This window comes from Myxocyprinus asiaticus, chromosome 12, assembly GCF_019703515.2.
Source record: "Myxocyprinus asiaticus isolate MX2 ecotype Aquarium Trade chromosome 12, UBuf_Myxa_2, whole genome shotgun sequence".
In the NCBI taxonomy this organism is placed as follows: Eukaryota; Metazoa; Chordata; class Actinopteri; order Cypriniformes; family Catostomidae; genus Myxocyprinus; species Myxocyprinus asiaticus.
Window position 1 is genome coordinate 29,898,891 of NC_059355.1, and position 25,749 is coordinate 29,924,639.

A 25,749-nucleotide genomic window follows, 5' to 3' on the forward strand; every position below is an offset into this window, starting at 1 on the left:
GGAAAGAGGAGCACGTCCCATCAGAGTGGAAGGAAGGCTACCTCATTAAGCTCCCGAAGAAAAGCGATCTCAGCTCCTGTTCCAGTTACAGAGGTATAACACTTCTGTCCATCCCAGTTAAGGTCTTCAACCGAGTCCTTCTAAACAAGATGAAAGACGCTGTTGACCTACTGCTCTGAGACCAGCAGGCTGGTTTCTGAAAGGATAGATCTTGCATTGACCAGATCACAATGCTGCGCATCATCAGCCACTGGAGTGGAACTCACCTCTCTATGTCATGAAGGGGTGGATTTACCCCTGTCTCTCCAGCCTATTGATTTGTTGAATACATTTACAAACAATTGTTATAATCAAAAGGTAATCAAAGTGTTTTTAGTCATGTGCATTTATTCCGGTTATGTATAATTACGAATGTTACAGGTAATTTGTGTATTTGACAACTGAGGTGGGACTGAGGGTCTGATCCATGTCAGGAATGCAGTTAACAGTGCTTTATCATTTAGCCTGGCTCCCTGAGAATAGATAAACATGACAAGACCTGTGTCCCAACCTTGAGAGGAATGTTGTATAATGATGTCATTGCAGGGATTGTTTGTGGTTTTTGAGAATCATGTGACTAAGTCAGAGGAACTGGATGCCAGTTTATCTACAGAGAAGACTCACCTCTGACCCATTTCTACTTACCAACTTGACTTAGTGTTTTAAAAATATAATATTTTGAATGATTGCATTCACGTAGTTGAAAAGAACATCAGGTTTGTAATATTTCTAGAATTTTCGGTACTGTTCACCTATCAGATCTCTGTACTCGTAAGCGATAATGTCAATTAATTTGCATATGCCTATAATTAATTTTGTTTCTGTAATCTAAGTAAGTTTGAGGTTAGATCCTTAATTCATTTTCTGTTTCTGTTTTTTGCCTTTGGAAATGTGGAGTACTTTGTCTAAAGCAAACTCTCTACTGATTGAAACTTCAACTCTGGCTATGTCTCATCATTGATCATACTTGTCTCTTTACTGGGTATAACTGTATTTCCTTACAGTCAACTTCATCGACTACGAAAAGGCATTTAACAGCATGGATAGGCAGACTCTCTGGAAGTTGCTGAGAAACTACGGAGTGCCGTAAAAGATCACCAAAATAATCAGGAATACTTACAAGCCAAAGCCTTCCAAGTGCAGACAGAAGTGAGGCAAGGATGCTTGCTGTCACCTTTCCTGTTCCTGCTGGCCATTGACTGGATTATGAAGACATCCACTGCCCAAAAGAGAAATGGCATCCAGTGGACCCTATGGACACAGCTAGATGACCTCAACTTCGCTGATGACCTGGCTCTTCTCTCCCACACCCAGCAACAATTGCAGGAAAATACTTACACCGTCGCAGAAAACTCAGCACGCCTGAGCCTCAACATCCACAGAGGGAACAGTAAGGTCCTAAAAGTCAACACATCCGATGCAACCCCATCACGCTAGAAGGTGAAGCCCTAGAAGAGGTGGAGAGCTTCACCTACCTTGAAAGCAAAGTGGACATATGCCGATGTAAGAGTCCAGGTAGGCAAAGCGAGGTTAGCTTTCCATCAGCTGAAAAATGTCTAGGGCTCCATGAACTTGACCACCAACATCAAGATAAGGATTTTTAACACCATCGTGAAGACTGTGCTACTCTATGTATCTGAGACCTGGAGAACCACTGAAAAAACCTAAAGGGAATACAGACGTTCATCAACACCTGCCTCAGAAAGATCCTTCATATCCGTTGGCCTGACACCATCATTAACCAAATCCTGTGGCAGTGAACAGAACAACAGCCTGTAAATGAAGAGATCTTCCAAAGGCGCTGGGGATGAAATGGCCACACCCTCCGCAGATCCGCATCCAACACAGCAAGGCAAGCTCTCACCTGGCACCCACAGGGGAAAAGAAAAAGAGGCCAGCCAATGAACACCTGGTGCCACAATCTGGAGGAGAACACCAAGAAAATGGGACTCATCTGGGGACAGCTGGAGTGACACGACCAGGATTGAGATGCCTAGAGAACTTTCGTAGGTGGTCTATGCTCCACTAGGGGCCACAGGCGTAAATAAGTAACTAAACAAGAACTGAGGTAACTCTTTGTGCTGACAGACACACGAACAGGACAACCACATACAGAAAAGGTAGCACAGACACCAGGCAACGGCTTGCCAACAAACACACTGGCACCATCTTGACAATCAACACCTTTTAGCTGTGATTACATTCACAATATAGCAAGGCCTCTCGTACCTTATTGTTTAATTACAGTCTTTGAGGGTTCAGATAAAATATAGTGTGTAAGTGTGATTTGCTCATTTCAAAGCCCTCTGAAACTTTAATTTAAAACCTGACAAATCACTCCCAAACAAATGGTAGGTTTGCCAAAATGTTGAGAAACCTCAAGAGCTATGTATTTGCAACCCTACAGCCATGTTGTGGACAGTTCTTCCAATAATGTGTGCTACCCGGTGGCTTTCACTTTTGCTATTGTGCGCTGTCTCCGTGTTTATATCCGCATCTCCCACTGAATGCACTTAGATGCGCTTTACAATATGGGAAAGCCTTTCTGTGCCCGGGCCCGGAAAAAAGGTTCAGTTGTCCCCCCTTATCGGCAGCCCTGCAGACTGAAGATTGGTTTTGTTGGGTGAGATCTGTGTTTTATTGCTTGCATTATATAGACTCTGAGTGTTTAAATGACATGACATTCAATTAGTAACATGTTTTGAGCAAATGTAGACATACTGTACATGCATTAAGATACAATCAGTATAGTTCCAACTGACAACTCTAACAACAATCATTAAACAGTATGTGTGCATTACGCCGTGATTTTAAACAAATGTACTTAACACAAGTACATAGAGAATGCCTGGCAGTTGCATGTAATCATCATTGTTCCAAATGTTTTAACTGTTATTTTTTATTTTTTTACCCTCAGTTCTTTCTAATCACCCCTCAGACTGTGTACACATGATAATACTGCCAGTCAACTTGTCCAGCAGGTGAACTGAAATAGTTTGTGAAAGTGTCTTAAATGTTTTATTTCTCATTAAGCAAAGCAACAATAAACGTCAAATCTTCATCACTGCTGAAGCTTGTAGAGAAATCTGTGTTCTTTTTTTATCTGCTTGTGAAGTACTTCTTCTTATCTGTCACAGGCGGAGGGCAGACCAGCTGAAAGGTGCTGTGCGCCACCTACCGTACCGGGCTAAAATTGCTTGTCAATTAGTGCCACCTATTGTAAAGGCCTGAATGTGCTAACGACTGTCATTCGCGTCACTTTCTATGTGCAAGGGGCATTCATCAGCGATTCGCCTTAATAAAGTGGTTTCAAATACACAACAAAAATGTCAAACTACCAACTGTAAAATCAAACAATAATATGTATTATTTATCATATTAAGACAATAATTCACTGTAGGAATCAAACTGTGCACAAACCATGTTTATCCTTGGTGCAAGTGAATCCATATAATGTCCTATGGGTCATATTTTGTATTATTTATTTATTTTACCTTGCGTTTATTTGTTCATGGTTTTCAAATATGAGGGCATATATAACACAACCTGTCCATATTGGAATCCACCTAATTTCCATAGAGTTTAATTTGATGTACAGCCTTTGACATCCCTTTTAAAAGGTGATAAGCCTATTAATTCTATTAAGCCTTTTTAGTGAGCTATGTGCAATTACATAGTTTGCTGAATTTTATCAGTTGCTTTTATCAATGCTATTTCATTGTTATCCACGACCCGATCAGAACAGACGTGCAAACCATTTTTGGGTCATGACCCACCAGTTGAGAACCATTGATACATACTCCCTTATTACTGTGTGTTTCACCATAGACATTGCACCATACAATGTCTCCTTGCCATGCACACCGGTCACATACATGTGTGAAGCAGAGGAGATATGATTGTGGTTCAGTTGTTTATCTGAAAGCCATGTATCATAGACCATAGCCTAATGATGCAACTCGGGTAACTGCACAAAGCTTGCTTGGAATAAAATTGCTGATTCCATTCTGTTCAGCACAAGCACCAATCTCATGAAGGCAGGGGGTTGGAATGAGGTCTTAGGGTGACTTTGGTACACTCAGATGGGAAAATGAAAGAGATAAAGAGAGTATAAGTGTGATGGATGGATGGAAGGATAGATAGTTGGATGGAGGGCTGGAAGGAGGAACAGAATGGAACAGCTGCTGTGGAAACTGCTCTTGCTGTAATTAGTGGGTATAGTGAAGCTGACTGGCTGAGAACTCCTCCAGCTATGCCCCAAGAGCTCACAGAGACATGCTAGGCAAGGAGTAAATGTTCACAGATACAAACAGGCACGCACTTGCACACAAACTTACCATAGCCAACACAGTGACATTTAGTTTTCATGCATAAATAACAGCATATCACATGAAACAAATTCACACTTTCTTAACCATTGAGTGGCATCATTTAAAAGTGGAAAACATGCTGGACAATGCAAAATCATACCTTATAAGGGCAAAGCTTCCATTCGTTGAGTAAAGTCCTAACAAAAGCCAACCGACTGTCAAAACATTCTAAGACAAATGTGTGGAGAAAAAAAAAATCCTTTTTATAATAACAAGTCATCTCTACAGCGTGTGTATGTGTGTGTGAATGCACTGACATTTCCACTGCCTTTGAAGTGTGACTATGGGACTCACAGAGTGACAGTATAGCTGTTTTTGCACTTGTGTGTAAGTGTCAACATTCCAGACTGTACTCAAGCTATCAGAGAACACTTTCGCTTTGTACAGTCCACAGGGTACATTTACTACAGCAAATCCTCTCCACTGAAGGGAATGCTTTCACAATAAGGTATAATTAATTCTACAGACCGTAGGTGGGTCATCCTATTTGAGGCTTTGTTTCAAATAAAGTATATTCATTTTGACTCAAAAGATACCTGAATCAATTTTACCAATGTAATTTGTGTAAAGTCTTATGTGGTCTGTTTTGCCATTTGGAGGGCAAACAATACTAACAGCTTGGCTAGTTGAAGAACATACTTTAAGGACAGGTGGCACTACTGTAAATTGCCTATGTGACAGATTTAGTACTCTGTCTCAAATATTTCCCTGACCCTTAGGTCAATGGTAACCAAAGCAATTTCACTCCATACTGGGCCCAAATTAGATTTATTTTCAGATAGCATTGCAGAAGTAATGATGGTAGGCTTGTCTGAGACTAGGTTATGGCATATATTTAGATAATCTTGAAATGATTATGTTGCTGTCGGTATGATTTGGTAAACATTTTGATATATGCTCTTTATTATAGTACTTTTCACTGCATTCTTTGGTTAAGCAAAGGTTCTCTATGTAACTGTGTAAAAATAAATTATCATTATTTTATATATATTTTCACACAATTATTTATATAACAGCAGCATAACCATATGAGATGTGTCAAACAAATACAGTGTTATCAAATTCCAACAATATCTCTTGAGGAGAGAAAAAACTGATACAGTGATGAAATGTAGGATATACCTTGAATGCACTGTTCATTGTACATGGAAGTTTTAAGCAAAGGCTTAGAGGCTAATGGTTTAGAGAAAGCCTTATGCAATAATGGAGCCTCACTCACAATATTTATAGAAAACAGGGGCACCTTTTTTTTTTTTTTTTGAGGGGGCACCAAAGGTCAGCCACTGCAAGCCCAATCCAACAGACCCCCCCTTCATATAAATCACAGGAAACAGTATCACGTTTTTAACAGTTATTACATTTGCAGCTGTTTGACAATAAATGTTTCTCTGTAATGACTGCTTTTGGTTACATTTTATGAAGTGGAGTGCATGTCTGACATCTTCGGTTTTACATAACATTTCAGTTTTACATAACATTTTTAGCAATCTACCAACTCTTTGCCACCTCTTTTTCGCAAGCACTTTCCATAGAAGACACAAGAGATGGTGCAAAAGGCACCAGCACAAATGCAACAATGTTTACAACTGCTTCAACTAAATAGAGAGTGAAAACATGTAAGCTATCCTATCTCTGAATGAGGCAATCATGTATATATTGTATTCCGTGTTCAGTGTAAGTTATAGCTAATTAAACTAAGAAAATTAACTAAATAAAATGGTTTGCATTTCTCTAAGAGTGAATTATTTCTCCATAACATTCTTTAACCACGAATATGGTCTTTAAATATAGCCTCACAATGCACTAAATAGGGAATTGTTTTATTATTATTATTATTATTATTATTTTGATTTTATTATTACAAAAACAATTAAATATACAACAGAAATAGGCACCAAAACATTATGATAAATATCTCAACTAAGCTGAGCAGAAAACAATATAATGGTAAAGGAGGAAAAAAGAAGAGGAAAAAGAGTTTAAAAAAATGTAAAATAAAATTGTAAACCAAAGTTAGGTCATTCCAAGGCTTTCTAATAAATTGAATAATTTAGTGGCATTCTTCTTCATACATCTCAATAAAAGAAAAAACAAATGTACTTCATTCAATATATATATATATATATATATACACACACTGGCGGCCAAAAGTTTGGAATAATGTACAGATTTTGCTCTTATGGAAAGAAATTGGTACTTTTTACGTGAAAAATTACTATTACAATTAGAAAAAAAAAAAATTTCAGAACTTCTTAAACTACTTCAAAGAGTTCTCATCAATAAATCCTCCACGTGTAGCAATGATAGCTTTGCAGATCCTTGGTATTCTGGCTGTTAGTTTGTCCAGATACTCAGGTGACATTTCACCCCACGCTTCCTGTAGCACTTGCCATATATGTGGCTGTGTTGTCGGGCACTTCTCATGCACCATACAGTCTAGCTGGTCCCACAAAAGCTCAATGGAGTTAAGATCCATAACATCTGTTGTCCAATGTCTGTGTTTCTTTGCCCACTCTAACCTTTTCTTTTTGTTTCAAAAGTGGCTTTTTCTTTGCAATTATTCCCATAAGGCCTGCACCCCTGAGTCTTCTCTTTACTGTTGTACATGAAACTGGTGTTGAGCGAGTAGAATTCAATGAAGCTGTCGGCTGAGGACATGTGAGGTGTCTATTTCTCAAACTAGAGACTCTGGTGTACTTATCCTCTTGTTTAGTTGTACATCTGGGCCTTCCACATCTCTTTCTGTCCTTGTTAGAGCCAGTTGTCCTTTGTATTTGAAGACTGTAATGTACACCTTTGTATAAAATCTTCAGTTTTTTGACAGTTTCAAGCATTGTATAGCCTTCATTCCTCAAAACAATGATTGACTGACAAGTTTCTAGAGAAAGCAGTTTCTTTTTTACCTAATATTGACCTTAAGACATGCCAGTCTATTGCATACTGTGGCAACTCAAAAACAAACACAAAGACAATGTTAAGCTTCATTTAACGAACCAAATAGCTTTCAACTATGTTTGATATAATGGCAAGTGATTTTCTAGTACCAAATCAGCAATTTAGCATGATTAGTCAATGATAAGGTGTTGGAGTAATGGCTGCTGGAAATTGGGCCTGTCTAGATTTGATCCAAAATTACTTTTTTCAAATAGTGATGGTGCTGTTTTTTACATCAGTAATGTCCTGACTATACTTTGTGATCAGCTGAATGCCACTTTGGTGAATTAAAATACCAATTTCCTTCCAAAACAGCAAAATCTGTACATTATTCCAAACTTTTGACCGCCAGTGTACACACACACACACACACACACACACACACACACACACACACACACACACATATATATATATATATATATATATATATAGAATGATATATGGTTTAATGTGGGTTTTAATGTGTTTTTTTTTTTTTTTTTTTTTTAATGACCTCTCTCATCAACAAGGTGTTTCCGTGCACAGAACTGCTGCTCGCAGGATGTTTTTTTTTTTTTTTTTTTTTTTTTTTTGTGCAAAATTTGGAGTAAATGCTAGAGACTATTGTGTGTGAAAATCCCAGGAGATCAGCATTTACAGAAAACTCAAACCAGCCCATCTGGCACCATCAATCATGCCATGGTCCAAATCACTGAGATCCCATTTTTTCCCTATTCTGATGGTTGATGTAAACATTAACTGAAGCTCCTGACCCGTATCTGCATGATTTTATGCACTGCTGCCACACAATTGGCTGATTAGATAATCGCATGGATGATTGTTGGTGCCAGACAGACAGGCTGGTTTGAGTATTTTTGTAACTGCTGATCTCCTGGGATTTTCACGCACAACTGTCTCTAGAATTTACTCAGAATGGTGTCAAAAACATCCAGTGAGTGGCAGTTCTGTGGACGTAAATGCCTTGTTGATGAGAGAGGTCAACAGAGAATGGCCAGACTGGTTCGAACTGACAAAGTCTACGGTAACTCAGATAACCGCTCTGTACAATTGTGGTGAAAAGAATATCATCACAGAATGCTATTCTGAGATGCAGGTTGGCGCTGTTTAGGTGGCACGAGGGGGACCTACACAATATTAGGCAGGTGGATTTAATGTTATGGCTGATCAGTGTATATATAAATAAAAAATTATATATAGTATATAATTATAATTCATACATGTTGGCATATACTCTGTACATATTCGGCTATTATTTGAAAAATCAAAGTATGGTATATTTTTGCAGATCGAAATATATGTAACATATAGGTGCTTGACATTTTGAGAAAACCATACATAAACATATGTATTTTACACACAGTATATTGCTATTTAGGCCTATACATTTTTGTATAAACTTAATTTTGATGAATGATGAAATATACATATATTCTTAGACCACAAATAGCTGAATGGAATAAAATTATTGTTTGATGCCAATTATTTAAAAATGCCAATAATTTAAAAATACCAACACTGGCCAAGGCAATACATTGGTGGCCAGTAGTCACTATATACTGTAGGCCTATGTTCACATGTTGGAAAAAGCCTGCGACATTTCATGTTCACAAAAAATAATTCCCCAATTATCTTAATTCCACATTTTTTAAATGCGATTTTCATGAAATAAGTAATAAAATAAAAAATCTGCAATTCTACTGCCAGTCTACTCTGCAGTCAAAGGTTTCATGAAATGGCTCTGAAACAGTATGATGTTGTCTGTATGATGTTTGTCCTGGCTTAGAAAGCATCATATTCAATGCGATGAAGAAACAGCTTTACCTAGAAAAGCAATGTAATAGAGATCATTTGAATGGGGCTGCCCTTAAAAACCAAATAATCAAATTCCAGAAACTCAAAAATCACACATACAGTACAAAAATATGCTAAATAGGACATCATGCTGCTTTAAACAAAAACAAGTCAATGCAGCTTTCCCCAAAGCACTTGGGGCCACTGATCCAGTCAAGGTTATTACGACTCTCCAAATGACTTTGCAGAGGCAATAAGGCATGTCAGTCCAACCAGCTGACAACCCTAGTTATTGCTCCCCACAATAATATCTAATATCACAGGCACCCACAACAAAAATTACCAAAATGTTGCAATGTGAAAGAAAGAAAGAAAGAAAGAAAGAAAGAAAGAAAGAAAGAAAGAAAGAGAGAAAAGTCTCTCTCAAGAATAAAAGTAATCTATGGAGAGATAAGAAAGATCGGCTCAAAGCCGGCTATGCAGTGGATGAATCCATTTTAATCTAATCCTTGAGGATGGATGAAATCTGTCTCATAAGTCATAAGATGGATCTCTGCCCTCATTTCTACACTGAATATTTTTCATAAATCTCATTAGAGTGGTAATACCACACTAGGCTGACCAATCATGAACTAAGTCACAATTATAGTCTGCACATCTATATTTAGATTGTCAATTGTTGTTTGAAAAGGAAGGAGAGAGATTATAATTAACATATAGACATATTTCTGTCTTTAATCACTAAGTTAATATAAGAGTGTAAATCAGGAATTATGGAAGTTGGAGAATCCCTCTTCTCTGTTTATTTCCTTCTCTCTTTCTCAGTATAAATCACAAGGAAATGCATGGAGTGGCTTCAATTACTGTGCCATGAGCCCCAAAGTTGGTTGAGTGATTTGTTATTATTAAAGCAGCAATGTTATGTGTGTGTCTGTGTCTGTGTGTTTAATACGAGCACAAATAATTTCAACATGTGTCAACTGCAGACAACAGGCCAACAAAATGTGAATGTATAATTTATGTCCAATAGCAAAAAGTGCTGAAAATAGAGAAAATTGTGTGGTCAACAGAGTTGTGCTGTCAAAAAGCAGAGAGACCAAACAAAATGTGCATATTCAAGTATGGGTATGCCCTTATCTGTTAGTGTGTGTAGTTGTATAAGAAATACACACACTACACATACAAAATGAATTAGAGAATCACTCTACCAAATAATAAATACAATAAAATAAAACACAAATTTGGCCATTTATGAACATATATGAAATGTTGTTCATATATTTGGGCATATATGTTCATATGCAACTTCCACTGTTATTTGGGAAATTACAATGTCTGTTAGGTTTATGAAAAAACTGCCATTTTTGTTGTATTAAAATATATGCAACATATTTGTACAAGCATGTGGTATTTTGAGTTAAAAAATAAACATAAACATATGTGTTTTATATATATATTGCCACATATAAGATTTCTGTATAGGCTACACTTGAGTTTGCAGGGTGGATTTATACCCATTCCCACAACTCATGCATTTTGATATTTGCCAGATCAAAATGTACATGCATCTATTTTTAAGCTGCATTTGAGCCCTTGATTAATGATTGTAAATGGCTTGCAGCAAATTAACAGCGAGAGCTCTAGCAGTGTTTCTGTGATCACCTCAAATGCATTAATTTGTAGGTCTATTTATTGAGACATTATATATGCAGAAAGTATAGACTAATCATTTTTGGTGTTTGGCACTGATGCCATAATCGATTGAAACTCCATTTTTTTTTTTAAGTGTCACATGGACTTCAGCCGTTGACCACTCAGAGAGGCCTGCTGTGCTAGCGTCCCGCCACTGTGTGAGAGATGCAAAGCTAGAGTCTAACCTCAATATCAGACACACATATAAAACGAGTTCCTTTTCATCTTCTACTCTTATATCATTAGAGGTGAGAGTGCTTGTAACAGAATACCACGTGGTATGTGAAAACAGATGTGGTCTATGGTGCACTAGAGTAGTCCTATAGAACTGAACTGAACCCCCCCCCCCCCCCCCCCATTTTATTAACCAAATCTTGTACTGTAAGGATGTCTGCAATATGTGCAATACGTGAAATGCATTTGATATACAGACCTATACTTTCCTCTATAAGTTACTACTGCCATTTTATGGCTTAATCATCGCACTAGTTTGGAGAGCGCCCTTGGGTGTGGCGTGGCGATTTCAATCAGGTATCAACATTTATAATTCATATAGAACAAATCTCAGAGTCTTTTAAGTCATTGTCTATTAATGTAGCAACGTGAAAAAGAAATCATGACATTATGGTCCAAAGAATTTTATGATGATATGCACATTTAAAATAATAATGCTTTTAAATTGTGCTGTTCATGCTTTGCAGCTCCCGAATAACATATACGCTAGCCTATAGCCGAACAACACCAGCTCCATGACAGTAATCATTCCTTACATGAGACGATGCTGGACGCTATTTTTGTGTTTTTCCTTTTATTATTATTATTATTATTATTATTATTATTTTCAATAAATTTGTATTTACCATATGCATTGCAGTTTGCACACATGACGGCAACTGTTCAAAGAAATCATTTGTGCAAAGTGCAAACCGCAGAATTCCCAGTTGGCTACTTGAACTACCCACGAACATAAACGCAAACCGGTAACAAACACCCTCTAACACCTACTGCTATCAAATAGCCTAGAATTTCGACCACAAATGCCTTAATTGTTTCGATCAATACTCACTCAGTACATCTCATCCATGGATCTACGAGAGCTACAGATTCATTTAAATGCATTATTGGCTACACATGCGGTTGTTTGAATAGAAAAGACAGAAAAAAAAAACAGACGAATCTTACACTGGATAACCACTCAAAGAATGAAGCTTGAATCTTGCTGTCCCCGCGGCAGGATGTCTCGCGGAAGGACGTGTCAACACGGTGCAGAAAGCAGACTGTCTCGCGCTGTCAGTCACAGACGTTCTTACAGCTGTAGCAACATTCCCTCAAGACGCCCCGAAAAACTTGGTGAGTTCAGCAGTGAAGGTCTCTCTCTCTCTCTATCTCTCTCTCTCTCTCTCTCTCTCTCTCTCTCTCTCTCTTCCACGATAAATGAGGGGGCAGTTACCTCACAGGCGTCTCGAACTCATAGAAAATCCAGGGTTTTAACTAATGAATTTATTTAAAAATAAATAAATTAAATAAATAAATAAAATGATTGTAACAAATGCATTTAGATTCTAAGAAGCGCTCCTGACCAATACCCGCTTGGTGGTTCGCGTGAAAGCGCATGAAAAAAAAAAAAAAAAAAAAAAATGAAAAAAAAGAAACGCGCGTTTTCAAAGACCGTATCTGTTGTCTGGATGTTACTCGCTATTCTCTATAGTCTATATTGTGTTGTAAGACTCCGCTGTCGAGCGGTTATCCGCGCAGACTCACAATGCTCACTCTGATATGTGCTGCGCATTTAGATGAACCCCCTCAAAGACCCTCAACTCACTCTCTCTCTCCCACACTCTTGTTTTGAGGTTGCAGTGAGTCCAGTCCATATACATGTGGCAAGTTCTCCACAGATTTACTGCTTAATTGCTTACATTTATAATGCAAAATGTCGAAGAGAGTCCTAATTGTCTTAAAACCCTTTCTTTGTAGTTAAGTGTAGGAGGCGTGTCCTAATACTGTACGAAGCCAGTGCATTATCATTTTCTTATTTGCACACTGATCAGCAAGTTAAATGATTTCACCATTCAGCTCATGCTTGACCCATATCCGGAGTCAGCTGCGCTAGAGCGCCTCCAGAAAACGGCTCAGGACCCTGGACAGCAGCCCATGAAACCTCGCATCATATCATGCTTACTGTATGTCACCCAAACAGCGTTAGAATAAAGTGGTTAAGGGTTAATCAAATGCCCGTACAATTTCTGACGTCTTTGGGGAGTGCAAAATACGGCTTGCTACAAGGAACTGTCCAAGATTTCTAGCTTTAGCTCAAACAAACTTCAAAACTGTTTCTAAATATGTGTTATGCATGATTATTTTATGTTACCAAATATGTGTTATGCATGATTATTATAGGTATTACTATTATGTGTTTATTATACATATGCAAATATGTAAAAATCTTAAATGTAAATGGATATCTCAAATTTAAATCCATGTGTTAAATCTACAAATTAAATAACTAAAATCAATACGAATGTACTGTAAAAAGTGGTAACCTGCAATTGTTGCCTTAGAGAGGTCATGATATATATATTTATTTATTTTTTAACAAAAACAGTCATAATTTAGTAATATATAATATTTTTCCACCCTGTCTCTGTCCCTCTGTCTGAAATGCTCGGTTTTAAGCTCTCTGGCCCTTTAAGACTTTAATGTAAACACCCACTGTCATGATTGTCTAACATCCTGCAGCCCTTCCAATACATCCATATTTGAAACAAAATCTTAAAAAAAAAAAAAATATATATATATATATATATATATATATATATATATATATATATATATATATATATATATATATATAAATCCACAAGACCACAACATTTATAAAACTACATTTCAGGATTAAAATATAACCCACATCCAACACATTTCATCTGAATATATTCAACTGTTCACTCAAGCAGCACCACAAACTTTCAAACAGTGAAGACATATTAAATATTTATGAATAAAATTGTTTACTTACGAGTTTGTTGTCCAATAGTGTGTGACAGAGAGAGCTGACGTAGACTAAGAGCTTGGGATTGGGTTGTATTCGCCATGTTTCCCTGTGTAAGTATGGAGCATTGTGAAATGCTGTGGTAGTGAATAATATGAAGATTCATTTTTAACTAATGTTAGCAATATGTGCTTTTTGTAAGGTTCCAGTTTCTTCACATTCTGAGGACGCGTCAGTAAATCGTTTTTTCTGTGTTCAGAAAATGCGCCAGTAACACAATTCTGTTGGTATGTATTCATTTAAATATGCCTAATGTTATCCTGAGCTATCCCCTCTTTTATATGGGAATGTTTATGTTCTTTAGGAAGGCTGATCTTGTTGATTGGCTCAGTCTAGTTGGTTTGAGTCCGATTTCTTAATGTGACTAAGGTATGTGTTTATCCTATTCTATGATGTGTTCAACCCACAATATTGTGTTTTGTAAATCTTTGATGCCTTGCCATTTAGCATGTATCTGGGGGTGTTCATAATGGACCAAATAATTTATGGGTATAGTTTGTTAAAATAATAGTTTTATTCAGTGGGTAATTTTGAATAGCTTCTGTGTAATTGTATGTAACATGACGATTTGGTATATTTGTTTATTTTAACAGATCTCTTATCTGTATGTGCATTGAGCCACATATGCCTAAGCTCTGCTGTTTTGCCTGCATGGTTTTGTTTTAATTTTTTTCTTTCTTTTTGCTTGCTGATTTTGTTTGCTGGCTGGTGTGTTAAGCCACAGCTTGCTTGCTTGTAATGCTTTCTACACTTGCTGGAGTCTCCTTCTCTCTCTTTTTTTTTTTTTTTTAGTTCATTTTGTGTTTGTGATTTAAGTTAAAAATTTGCTGTTGTTTTTGTTTTTTTTTTTTGTTTTTTGTTGTTGTTGTTGTTTTGTTTTTTGTTTTTTTGGGATTACATGTAATTTTGTGATAGACCAACTGCTGTGTTCTGTGTATTTTTGTAACATTGCTTTTCTGTTGTTTCAAGAGCAGGCCTGTGTGGGGGTGACTGTGGGGCAGACCTGTGGGGTTTAGAAGTGGTTTCATTCTCTCCTTCACTGTGTGATTGTGTAGCTTTAGTGTGCAGTGTGACATTAACTTTTTGCACATTTCTTTTGCAGTGTGTGTGTATGTCACCGGTGTGCGTGTGGTGAGAAGCTGATTCTGGGGTTTCTTAGCTTCCCTGCTAGGTGGTCTCCTTTTCTTTCCCTTTCAGACTTTGCATAATCCTGTGTGTGTTAATATCGGCAGTGTTTTAATCTTACTAATTTTAATAATCTAAAATGAATACCCCTTTTTCATATAGTATTTATTTATTTCATTGTATTGTTTTATTTTATTTTTTTTAGCGGTTTATTTCTTAATAAAAGTGTCATTTAATGCTTACTTTTGACTGCTTTTAATAAAGTGAGAAGTTGTACTTGCAATTCACATTTCTGTTCCCTTTTTAGGTGTTTTATTTATGAACCTGTGTTCTTATTGTGAAATAAATTATTTTCAAAGGTCGTAGTCTGTGATAAAGTTGGGCCTTACTATCCCCGGTCACAAGTGTTTTAACTGCTCAGTAACAGTTCCTTTGCAAAGCTTGAATCACAAGACTGATTGACAGATTCACAAGCAATCCATGCTGATATGAGCCCAAAAACACAAACCATGCTGAAATGTTCTGAATATGCAAATGTAATACAATCCATGGTGATGTTGGGTGCTTCAGTCTTCACATCTCACATCTTCTGTGTTTGTTTACACACAGAATGGCATGTGTTCCTCCCAGTCAGTGGCAGCAGCAGAATGAGATGCATTTTTAAAAGTTACACTAATGCAGCTCACATTGCCGGAAATGCATTAGAACAATTAAAGATGTCCATCTAGTGCATGATTACAAAAAAACAACTATTAAAAATAGCGCAGATAGTTGCAAAAACTGTACAAGACGCCTTCAAAACAGCAAGAAACAGCGCAGCTGAATGAAACAGAATGGAAGTTTCCTTTTAGAGTTACAACTTGACATTGCGTTTTTTTAAAAACAGCACAAGATGTATGACAACGGTCAAAGCCATTCGTCTCATGCCTGTTTATGTAGAAAAATATTTAAATCCAGATAGGCACATGAAGGTGTCCTGTGTAAGTTCCCTTAAAAGTGTAGATTAATCTCTCTCCTCTTTACCTGTGTGACTGACTGAGCACCAGTGGGCGGAGCCAAGAGTGCAATGACAAAAAATATGCGTTGATGTCTTGCTGAAGATGCTGTCAAATGCAGATGTATTTGGTCCTTGTGATGTCACAAGTTTCACAAATTCCACATGGGCCATTTCAGTAGCTCAGTTTAAAAAGGCTCCTCCTTTTTCTATTAAGGAGGAAGTTTTCAGTTCTGAAACTATTTTTATAGTACAATGACCTCTTATAAGTCAAAAGATCAAGGAAAATTTGAGGTAACACTTTATAATAACTACACGGTATAAAGTATTTGGAAAGCATTTGTTAATAGTCAATTGATCATTTGTAAACTATTGTTCCTACATTAATACATTACACACAATTAGTTTGTTGTTTGTTTATATTCACTGTAGCAAATGATTTATTATTGTTTAATAAGTTCATTTATAGGCAGTTTGATAATGTTTTTTTTTTTTTTTTTACATGAACAAGGCATGAATTCATAGTAAATAAAGAAATTATATATGTAATTATACATTTAAACGTAATCAATGTATGTGTTACTGTTTTAGTAACACTTATTCTTGAAGTAATTATAGGTCATAATAAAGCATTGACTAATTGCTTACTAAGCATTTTCATGACCTAATCTAAAGTGAGAACTGTATATTCCTAATTAGGCATTTATTAATGATCCATTACTCTGAAAACTTGGCCCTGAAATAACGATCTCCATAGAATCTCAATCACTAAAAAGGCTCAAAACAGACACTAAAGCTAAACAAAACACACACACACAAAACAAAAAACAGACACAACACAAAAGTACAGGAATAATAGTGAGAGGAAAATCCACAGTTTATTAAAAGAGATCCTCTAATTGCTCAAACACAAATTTAGCATGTTCCATCCTTTTAAGCTTTATGAGCAGACCTGTTTTCATTATTGCCAATTAAAATGACTGTTTAATTCAGTTTCACCAGTGGACCTACTATAAATATTTCATTAAATTTAATCCGATTCCAAAAGGGAAGTCCAGAAATCCCGCAACAGTCTCTGTGCATGCGCTCTGAAAACAGCCAGCACATCACCATTACAGAAATAGGAAAGAGCATGTAACCTTATGATATTTTGCCAATTCAGTGCCTATTAAACTTAATTAGTGAAAATTTCCTTACTATGCTGCTAAAGTGTACAAGCAACGTTGTCATGCCTTACATGTTACTTTTCTCAGCGCTGGGCTGGATGGAACAATGGCTGCGTACGAAACAAGGAAAATGCTGCCTCCAGAGACTGTATACGGAGGTAGGAAGGGATCAAGACACGTCCGAATCCAGTGTTCGTGTCACGTCCTGTCACATCTGATCAATTTTTGAAGGCAGCATAGATGTATCCTTTGATGCCTATGAAATCCCGTAATCCTGTGCGTGAGGATCCACAGCGGTTGAACTGAAGAAAAAAATGGCGGCAGAAGAGGCAATTGTTAGCCAATTTGTGTATAATGTAAGTTTTTTCCAACTTTTAATTTACACCGTGGTGGAACGGACAGGGCCGGTAACGTATTGCATCCGACAGCTGGGACGAAGACGAGTAGAGCAGATCTACCACATTAACCTCCTCAAACGCTGGGCCGATCCCGAAAGGGCTCCAGTGGTGGATCTGGGGAACCAACTCTCCGCGAATCAAAAGAAGGAATTGGAAGCCCTGGTCAGACAGTTCAGTGACGTGTTTTTGAGTCGCCCCGGGCGGACCAACATGATCCATCATGAAATTCGCACACCTCCTGGAACCATCATGCGGCAGCGTCCCTACCGGGTCCCGGAGGCTCGCCGACAGTCTAGAGAGGAGGAAGTGCAACGGATGCTACAACTCAGGGTCATCGAAGAGTCCAGAAGCCCTTGGTCCAGCCCAATCGTGATGGTTCCAAAGGGCGACGGCACCCTCCGCTTCTGCAATGACTTCTGGAAGCTAAATGAAGTCTCCACCTTCGACGGATACCCCATGCCCTGAGTGGATGAGCTCATCGAGCGGCTGGGCCGAGCGCGGTATATATCCACCCTGGATCTGACTAAAGGATACTGGCAGGTACCCTTAGCCCCATCGTCCAGGAAAAAGACATAATTCAGCACATCTAACAGCCACTGGCAGTACCGGGTGCTACCCTTCGGTCTACATGGGGCAACTGCCACTGGCTTACCTGGACGATATTGGGAGCGGTAGGAGGACCACCTGGACCGTCTGCGGAGGTTGCTGACTGAACCGAGGAAAGCCGGACTCACCGCCAATCCAAAGAAGTGCCACCTAGGAGCATCGGAGGCACGCTACCTGGGATATCAGATCGGAAGGGGTCTACTCATGCCCCAGGAACAAAAAGTGGAGGCAGTATGCTCCTTTGGCTGACCAACCACCAAAACCCAAGTATGTGCATTCCTTGGGTTGGCGGGATATAATCGATGCTTCATACCTCACTTCTTCACTATAGCCTGTCCCCTTACAGACCTGACCAAGAAGGGGCAGCCTGAGAAGGTGCAATGGAGCCACCCCGCAGAGGAAGCCTTCAAGAAGTTGAAGAACGCCCTGACCTCAGCTCTGGTCCTACACGCCCCAGATTTCAGCTACCCCTTCCTCCTACAAACAGACGCCTCAGATATGGGGTTGGGGGCTGTCTTGTCCCAAGTCCAACAGGGGGAAGAACAACCCGTAGTGTACATCAGCCGGAAGCTGATCCCAGCCAAAACACGGTATGCGGCCATGGAGAAAGAAGCGTTGGTCATAAAGTGGACCGTCCTGGAGCTACGGTACTATCTACTGGGCCAGAGATTCACTCTGCTGACTGACCACGCCTGTTGCAATAGATGGCACGAGCGAAGTACTCTAATGCTAGGGTAACCCACTGGTTCCTCGCCCTCCAGGACTTCCATTTCAAGGTGCAACATTGAGCGGGGGTAGCCAACAGCAATGCAGATGGCCTGTCCAGAATGTTCAAAGGTTGGTCAGGTCTGTGTAAAAGTTCACTCCCTCCCCCTTTGTGTGCTTCAAGGTCCAGGACGTCGCTTGGGGGGGGGGGGAATGTGGCGAGTATCCCGTGCATTTCAGCGTTGCCCTGGAATTGGAGCACATTTGCCAATAAACCATGGAATGCAGATGCTGATCGGCGTCACCTGCGAACAATCAGCTGGAGGGGATTTAAACACCGGAGGAAGAGGAAGACGTTGAGCACCATCTCCAAGACATGACACTAATCCTCTTCTCTCTCTCTCTCAATTCCAGACTCCAGCAATGAGTGAGCGCCGATCACCGCACGCATTCTGTGGAAACTTCACGAAACACCGGATTCACGAACACAGACACCCGACACGCTCACCCTACCCTTGCACCAAAGACACCATGCACCATTAAGTTCTCATTTTACTTATTGTCACAATAAAACACCCCCTTTGTGGGACTGTGCACTTGAAAATAATTGGCTGTGCCTCGTTCATCCTTCCACAGTATGCAAACACTGTCTGTTGAGTCATTGACTGATAGGGCAGCAGGGCAACAAGACAGCTACCTTTGGTTTCAGATGCAGCCAATAACAGTAGTTTGTGGTTACTGAATAGGGCATTTTATGTAATAATTTTCCAGAGATTGCAGGGGCGGATTTGTATCTCGGGTACCAATCCTTATAGTAAAACGATACAAGCACAGTATTTAAAGTGCAAATGTCTGCAGTATGACAAAAAATATTTAAATGCTGATTAACGAAGATTTCGGTGTCATGATAAATCGAGTCCCCCATAAAAATCGGGTCTCCCTCTGACGTCACAGCAATTCCATTGGCTGAGGGACCTATTAATGGGTACTATATTCACTGCCTGAGTATAAATCCTTTAAAATCATTTTATGATGCATGTCGATATAACTTTGGAAATGCAACATTTAATGACATTTAAACCATACGTTTCACTAACTGTATATAACTGGAATTACAGATTGTAAAATTAAAGATGTGTCATTGTTTGTGTTTTTCAGTTAGCCTAGATTTCAGTGACATGCTATCACGATAACGTGATATGTTTTTGCTCAGGCATTACAAACGGTTACCCCCATGGGGACCAGGTGGACTCAATTTATCATGACACTGGGAGGCAGCTCATTTTTTCTTTTTTTTTTTTTAGTTAAATCACCACTTTGATGACAAGTTTCAATGAGCATAATTAGATAATCAATACATTAACAACTTTTATTACTTCAAATAAAATGCAAATGTTTATATTTGCAAGGCATAAAAAATAGGACCCGATTAAATCTTTTTTCCTAATTCTGCCTTGTTTTCCCGAATTCTGTTTTCCATTAGATTTTTTCTGAATTTGATGTTTGAAGGATTTTTTTTTTATCAAAAATATGAAAAATTAATTCATAAAGAGTTCATCAAATGAAATTATATTATCAAATAAAGTGCTTCAATATCATCTTCACAGCTGAATCTAAAAAAGTTATTTTTTGTCAAATAAAGTGAGCACAACAGAGAATCACTGTATAAATTAAAAACTTACAGTACATTCAGTACAACAGCACACTTGCTTGTGAAATTTGCAAAAATATAATTATTCCTGATATAATAGTAATAATAATAATAATAATATTTATCATAATAATAATAATAATAATAATAATAAAATGAATATAAAATGTTTACTATGCAGCAGTAATATATTTTTTGTTATCATTTCTTCAGTTTCACACGTCCATTTAAACCAAACTTTTATTTTGATGGATCACTGTGCCAGTTTCTGTGTCTGTTTGATGGAAGTTTCACACTTCTGGATAAGCAGTTCGCTATGTGGTAATTCGATTGTTACATGGTAAGAGGCTGCAATTTCTTTAAATAAATAGTCTGGAATGTGCTGCATGCTTCGCATTAAATGAGCGTATCACTTTCTATAATCGAATACACAGATTACAGAAGTCATAATGTGATTTTTTGCAGGTTAATGCCTTCACACATCACACTGAAGCATGCAACACAAGAGAACTGGATATTTTTTAAATGAAATTGCAGGCTGCTGTGGTTTAATAATCAGACTAGGATACATGTACAACACATCTACAAGATCAACGGAAGATTTAGTGACAATGCAATACTGGCCCGAAAGGGCGAAACTCTCACACTGGCCCTGGGCCAGCTGGCTATACTTACTGTTAAACCATGTTAATAAATGTTTAATTAGGAATATATACTGTAGTTCTCACTTTAGATTAGGTCACACAAAATGCTTAGCTAGCCATCATTAGTAAGTGCTTTATTATGACCTTTATTATGCATTAATTGATTTAATAGTAAGTGTTCCTGAAACATTAATAAACACATTAATTAAGCAGAAATGTGTATCCAATTAATTACATATTTAATAACTGTATTAAATATGAGTTTATGCTTTCTTAATGTTCTCATAAACAATTCTTTACCACTGGTTTGCATCAACTAAAATACATCAGTTAGGTATGATTAACAAGTTGTTTACTAAAGATACAAAATTAAAAAAATAAAATAAATAAATAAAAACATTATCAAACTGCCTATATATGAACTTATTAAACAATAATAAATAATTTGCTAAAGTGAATAGAAACAAATAACATACTATTTATATGTAGCTTTTTAATGTATTAATAATGTAGGAACAATAATTTATAAATGATCAATTAACTATAAACTAATGCTTTACAAATACTTTATACTGTGTAGTTATTATAAAGTGTTACCAAATTAAATTCCTCATGTCATTACTCCTTTAAAGAGTTACATCTACCTGATTTAACCCTTAAAATTAGTTTAGTTGGAGTAACTTAATGTATTCAGGTTGATTAATGATGTTATAGGAATATTACGGTTTCAAAGTTAAGCTAAATTAATATAATTTGTGGCAAAATGTTGATTATCACAAAATTGTATTTCGACTTGTCCCTTCTTTTCTTTAAAAAAAAAAGCAAAAATTTGGGTAACAGTGAGGTACCTATAATGGAAGTAAATGGGGCCAATCAGTAAATGTTAAAATACTTACTGTTTCAAAATTATAGCCACAAGATGTAAACAATATGCATTAGCATGATTTTAGTGTGATAGAATTGTTTACTAACCTTTTCTGTGTAAGTTATATCCAATTCTACACTTTCGTTGCTAGTATGACATAACACTATAAACCCTAAAACGACAATTTAAATAACTTTACAGCTAATAATACACGCTTTAACAGTAGAATAATGTGGGGGGCCTGGGTAGCTCAGCGAGTATTGACGCTGACTACCACCCCTGGAGTCGTGTGTTCGAATCCAGGGCATGCTGAGTGACTCCTGCCAGGTCTTCTAAGCAACCAAATTGTCCCCATTGCTAGGGAAGGTAGAGTCACATGGGGTAACGTCCTCGTGGTCGCAATTAGGGGTTCTCGCTTTCAATGGAGCACGTGGTAAGTTGTGCATGGACTGCAGAGAATAAGATGAGCCTCCACATGTGGAGTCTCCGCGGTGTCATGCACGACGAGCCTAGTGATAAGATGCGTGGATTGATGGTCTCAGACGTGGAGGCAACTGAGATTTGTCCTCCGCCACCCAGATTGAGGCGAGTCACTATGCCACCACGAGGACTTAGAGCACATTGGGAATTCCAAATTGGGGAGAAAAGAGGAGAAAATAATAATAAAAAAAACAAAAAACAGTAGAATAATGTTGCGCTTTTATAAAATTATAAGCTTTACATTTCTGCCTTTAAACCCTCCAAAAATTTGCTCCATTCACTTCCATTGTAAGTGCCTCACCTGTATTTTTTATTTTTTTTTGTCTCACATAGTAAGCCAAAAAGTCTAGAAGAACTTGATGTAATAACAGAAAATATAAATACAGTCTTCTCTATCACTCTTGATAGTGTCGCCCCCCTTCGATTAAAGAAAATTCAATAAAATAGCCCTGCACCATGGTACAATGATCACACTCATGCTTTCAAGAGAGCAGCTCGGAAAATGGAGCGAAAGTGGAAGAATACAAAATTAGAGTTATTTTGTGGTGCATGGAAGGGTAGTGTCTGTAGCTACAGACAGGCACTAATAGCTGCCAGGTCAGCATATTTTAGCAAACTCATAGAAATTAACCACAACAATCCTAGGTGTTTATTCATTACTGTGGCTAAATTGTTTAGGAATAAAGCATCAACTGAACAAGATATTCAAAGTTTTGGTACCCATTCACTTGCATTCTTGTATAAACTAACAGAGCTGAGATATTCTTCTAAAAATCTTTGTGTTCAGCAGAAGAAGAAAAAACACACATCTGGGATGGCATGAGAGTGAGTAAATAATGCAAGAATTTTCAATTTTGGGAAAATTATTTCTTTAAGGAGATGTTAGACAGAATGCTAAACTTAATCATCATTTACTTTCACTGCATGTTTTTTTTGTTTGTTTTTTTCTCTCCATATTTTGAAAGGGAATGGTGACTGAGACTGTCAGTCCCTAACATTCTGTCTAACATCTTTTGGATTCCACAGAATACAGAACGTTTCAGGGGGTTGGAAGGAGATGAGGGCGGGGAAATTATGATATAATATTAATTAAAGGCTGAACTATCACTTTAAGGATGCTTCCCAGATTTGGATGAATCTGTCAGTTAGAAGAGAAGTTTGGAAACCGTTTTCTAGTATTAGTTCTGTACACTAAGGGGGTAAATTGCACCTTATCTCTGTGTTTGGAAGCGTGTTGTCCATTAGACAAAGCCACCCACATCTGTCAAACGCTGTTCACACGCCAATCTTGCACGTGAAGAAATGCTCACAATCGCGATCGGCAGGGCAAAAAAAATTTGCACAACGTGGATGTTTACAAAGATTTATACAGTAGGCACTGATATGTTGCAGTGCTGATATCATAATGTAAACTTAGAAACTGAGGTCATAAGAGCCCACAGTTACAGATTCACACTGAGAATTAATGAGTATCACCATGACACTGACAAGCCCACATTGTCACAATCTCTAAAACTTACCTCACCATGTTTTCTTAAGTTGGAGCTGCGGTATTAATCTTGAAACATATCATTGTCTTGGTGTAAAATGAAGGCATTGTGTGGAGTGAAGAAATGTTCGTTTTGTGTGCTTGCTGCTGTAGTGTTGAACACGACTCGAGTGATAGCGTGCAGCTGTGAAGTTCCGCTGTCGTAAGAGTCCCATTCAAAAATCTCAATAAATTATGCATTTATTAACACTTATTAAATTAAAACCAGTAATGTAACAACAGGAATGCTACCCATTGTAATGAAGTAAAAGTACGTTATTTTCATCAGAAATTTACTTAAGAGTGAAAAGTACCCACCATAAAACATACTCATAAAAGTAATTTTTTTCCCCAAAAATGTAGTGTGTTACTACCCACCTCTGGATCTCTTCCTGCATCACCTTTGTCTATTGATGGACTACACTCTGGAAATGGAATACATAGACTATCGTTTAATTGCCAACAAAAGCCTTCATCAGCCAACTAACAAAGGACAATGCATCTATGTGAACTTCTGCAGTTAATCCAGGATGGACTTCAAAGACATTAGTCATTAATCTTACAGTTCATAAATTTTTTTTTTTTTAAACACTGGACCTTAACACTTAGTTTACTAATCTTAAACCATGACCTGCACTGCACATAAATAACTAATATTGTCATTATATTCATGCTGGTTAGCCAGAGGGGAATTGCCCCCCACAGTGAGCCTAGTTTCTTCCAAGATTGTGTTCTACCAACATCTTATGGAGTTTTGTGTTCCTTGCCACACTCGCCTTCAGCTTGCTCACAGGGGTTCTAAATACAATTATTATTTAATTATTTAATTTTCATACACAATTTACAATCATATTTAATCAAACTACACAAAGATCCTTCTAAGACTTTATAGATATTATAATTTCATTTTTTGTTAATGCATGATTTACTGTAAAGCTGCTTTGAAAAGATGTGTGTTGTGAAAAGAGCTATACAAATAAAAATGTCTTGACTTTTTATTTTTTATTTATTTATTTAATTTTATTTTATTTTTTTAACAAAAGGAGGGACGAGTCAAAATGATTTTTTATGGTAATCAACATTATGCCACAAATGCTGTCGATTGAGCTTTACTTGTATTGAAACTGGAATATTCCCTTAAATAATATTTGTGTCTTGAATAAAACAAATTAATGTAAATGCTTCCACATGAAGCATATTTTTTTAGGTTAATTATTTTTTATTTATTTATTTTTTTAAGTGTGTGAAATCTAAACATCCCAGGGGTGGTGTGGCAAAAGAGGGAAGGGGGGATGGTAGAAGCATCCCCTTAAGTTTACGAAAACATCATGTCCATTTCCATGCATCGCAAACATAAATAATACATCACAGAAATCAAAACGGATATACAACGTTAAAAATGCTTTGTTGATTCAATTCATTATATATAGTTTTTTTTTAATTTCTTTTTATTTTATTTTTTTACTGATTAATTGAATATGTTTTTCTCAACAACAACAACAACAAAAATAAATAAATAATAATAATAATCTGAACTGATTGAATGTAGTTGTAAAAACTTAAATTGGATGTAGTTATAACAACTTTACTTAAGTTCAGTGAATTTTAAGGCCTGCCACTGTAAATTTAGTGTTCAGTGAACCTGACTTTAATTGTCAAATAAACCCTGCAAGTTTTGCACTGCAGGACAGTCCGTTCTTGAGAAACAG

At 37.3% G+C, this 25,749-nt stretch overlaps 1 protein-coding gene and 1 long non-coding RNA gene across 3 annotated transcripts in view; one reads left to right on the forward strand and one right to left on the reverse strand.

Annotated features, from left to right (window-relative positions):
• The window catches only part of LOC127449471 (pituitary adenylate cyclase-activating polypeptide type I receptor-like), a 67,418-nt gene extending 53,954 nt beyond the window's left edge, over window positions 1-13,464 (reverse strand). The window contains exon 1 of one of the 2 annotated variants that reach the window (XM_051712913.1): window positions 12,012-13,464. The gene's annotated coding sequence lies outside the window, so the exon portion shown is untranslated. The remainder of the gene's footprint in view (window positions 1-12,011) is intronic. The other variant, XM_051712912.1, reaches the window with a different exon arrangement.
• LOC127449472 (uncharacterized) lies at window positions 12,078-14,679 on the forward strand. The gene is made up of 3 exons (XR_007898756.1): window positions 12,078-12,179; window positions 13,864-14,105; window positions 14,183-14,679. It is a non-coding gene; the product is annotated as an uncharacterized LOC127449472 (long non-coding RNA).
• The last annotated feature ends 11,070 nt before the right edge of the window (window positions 14,680-25,749 follow it).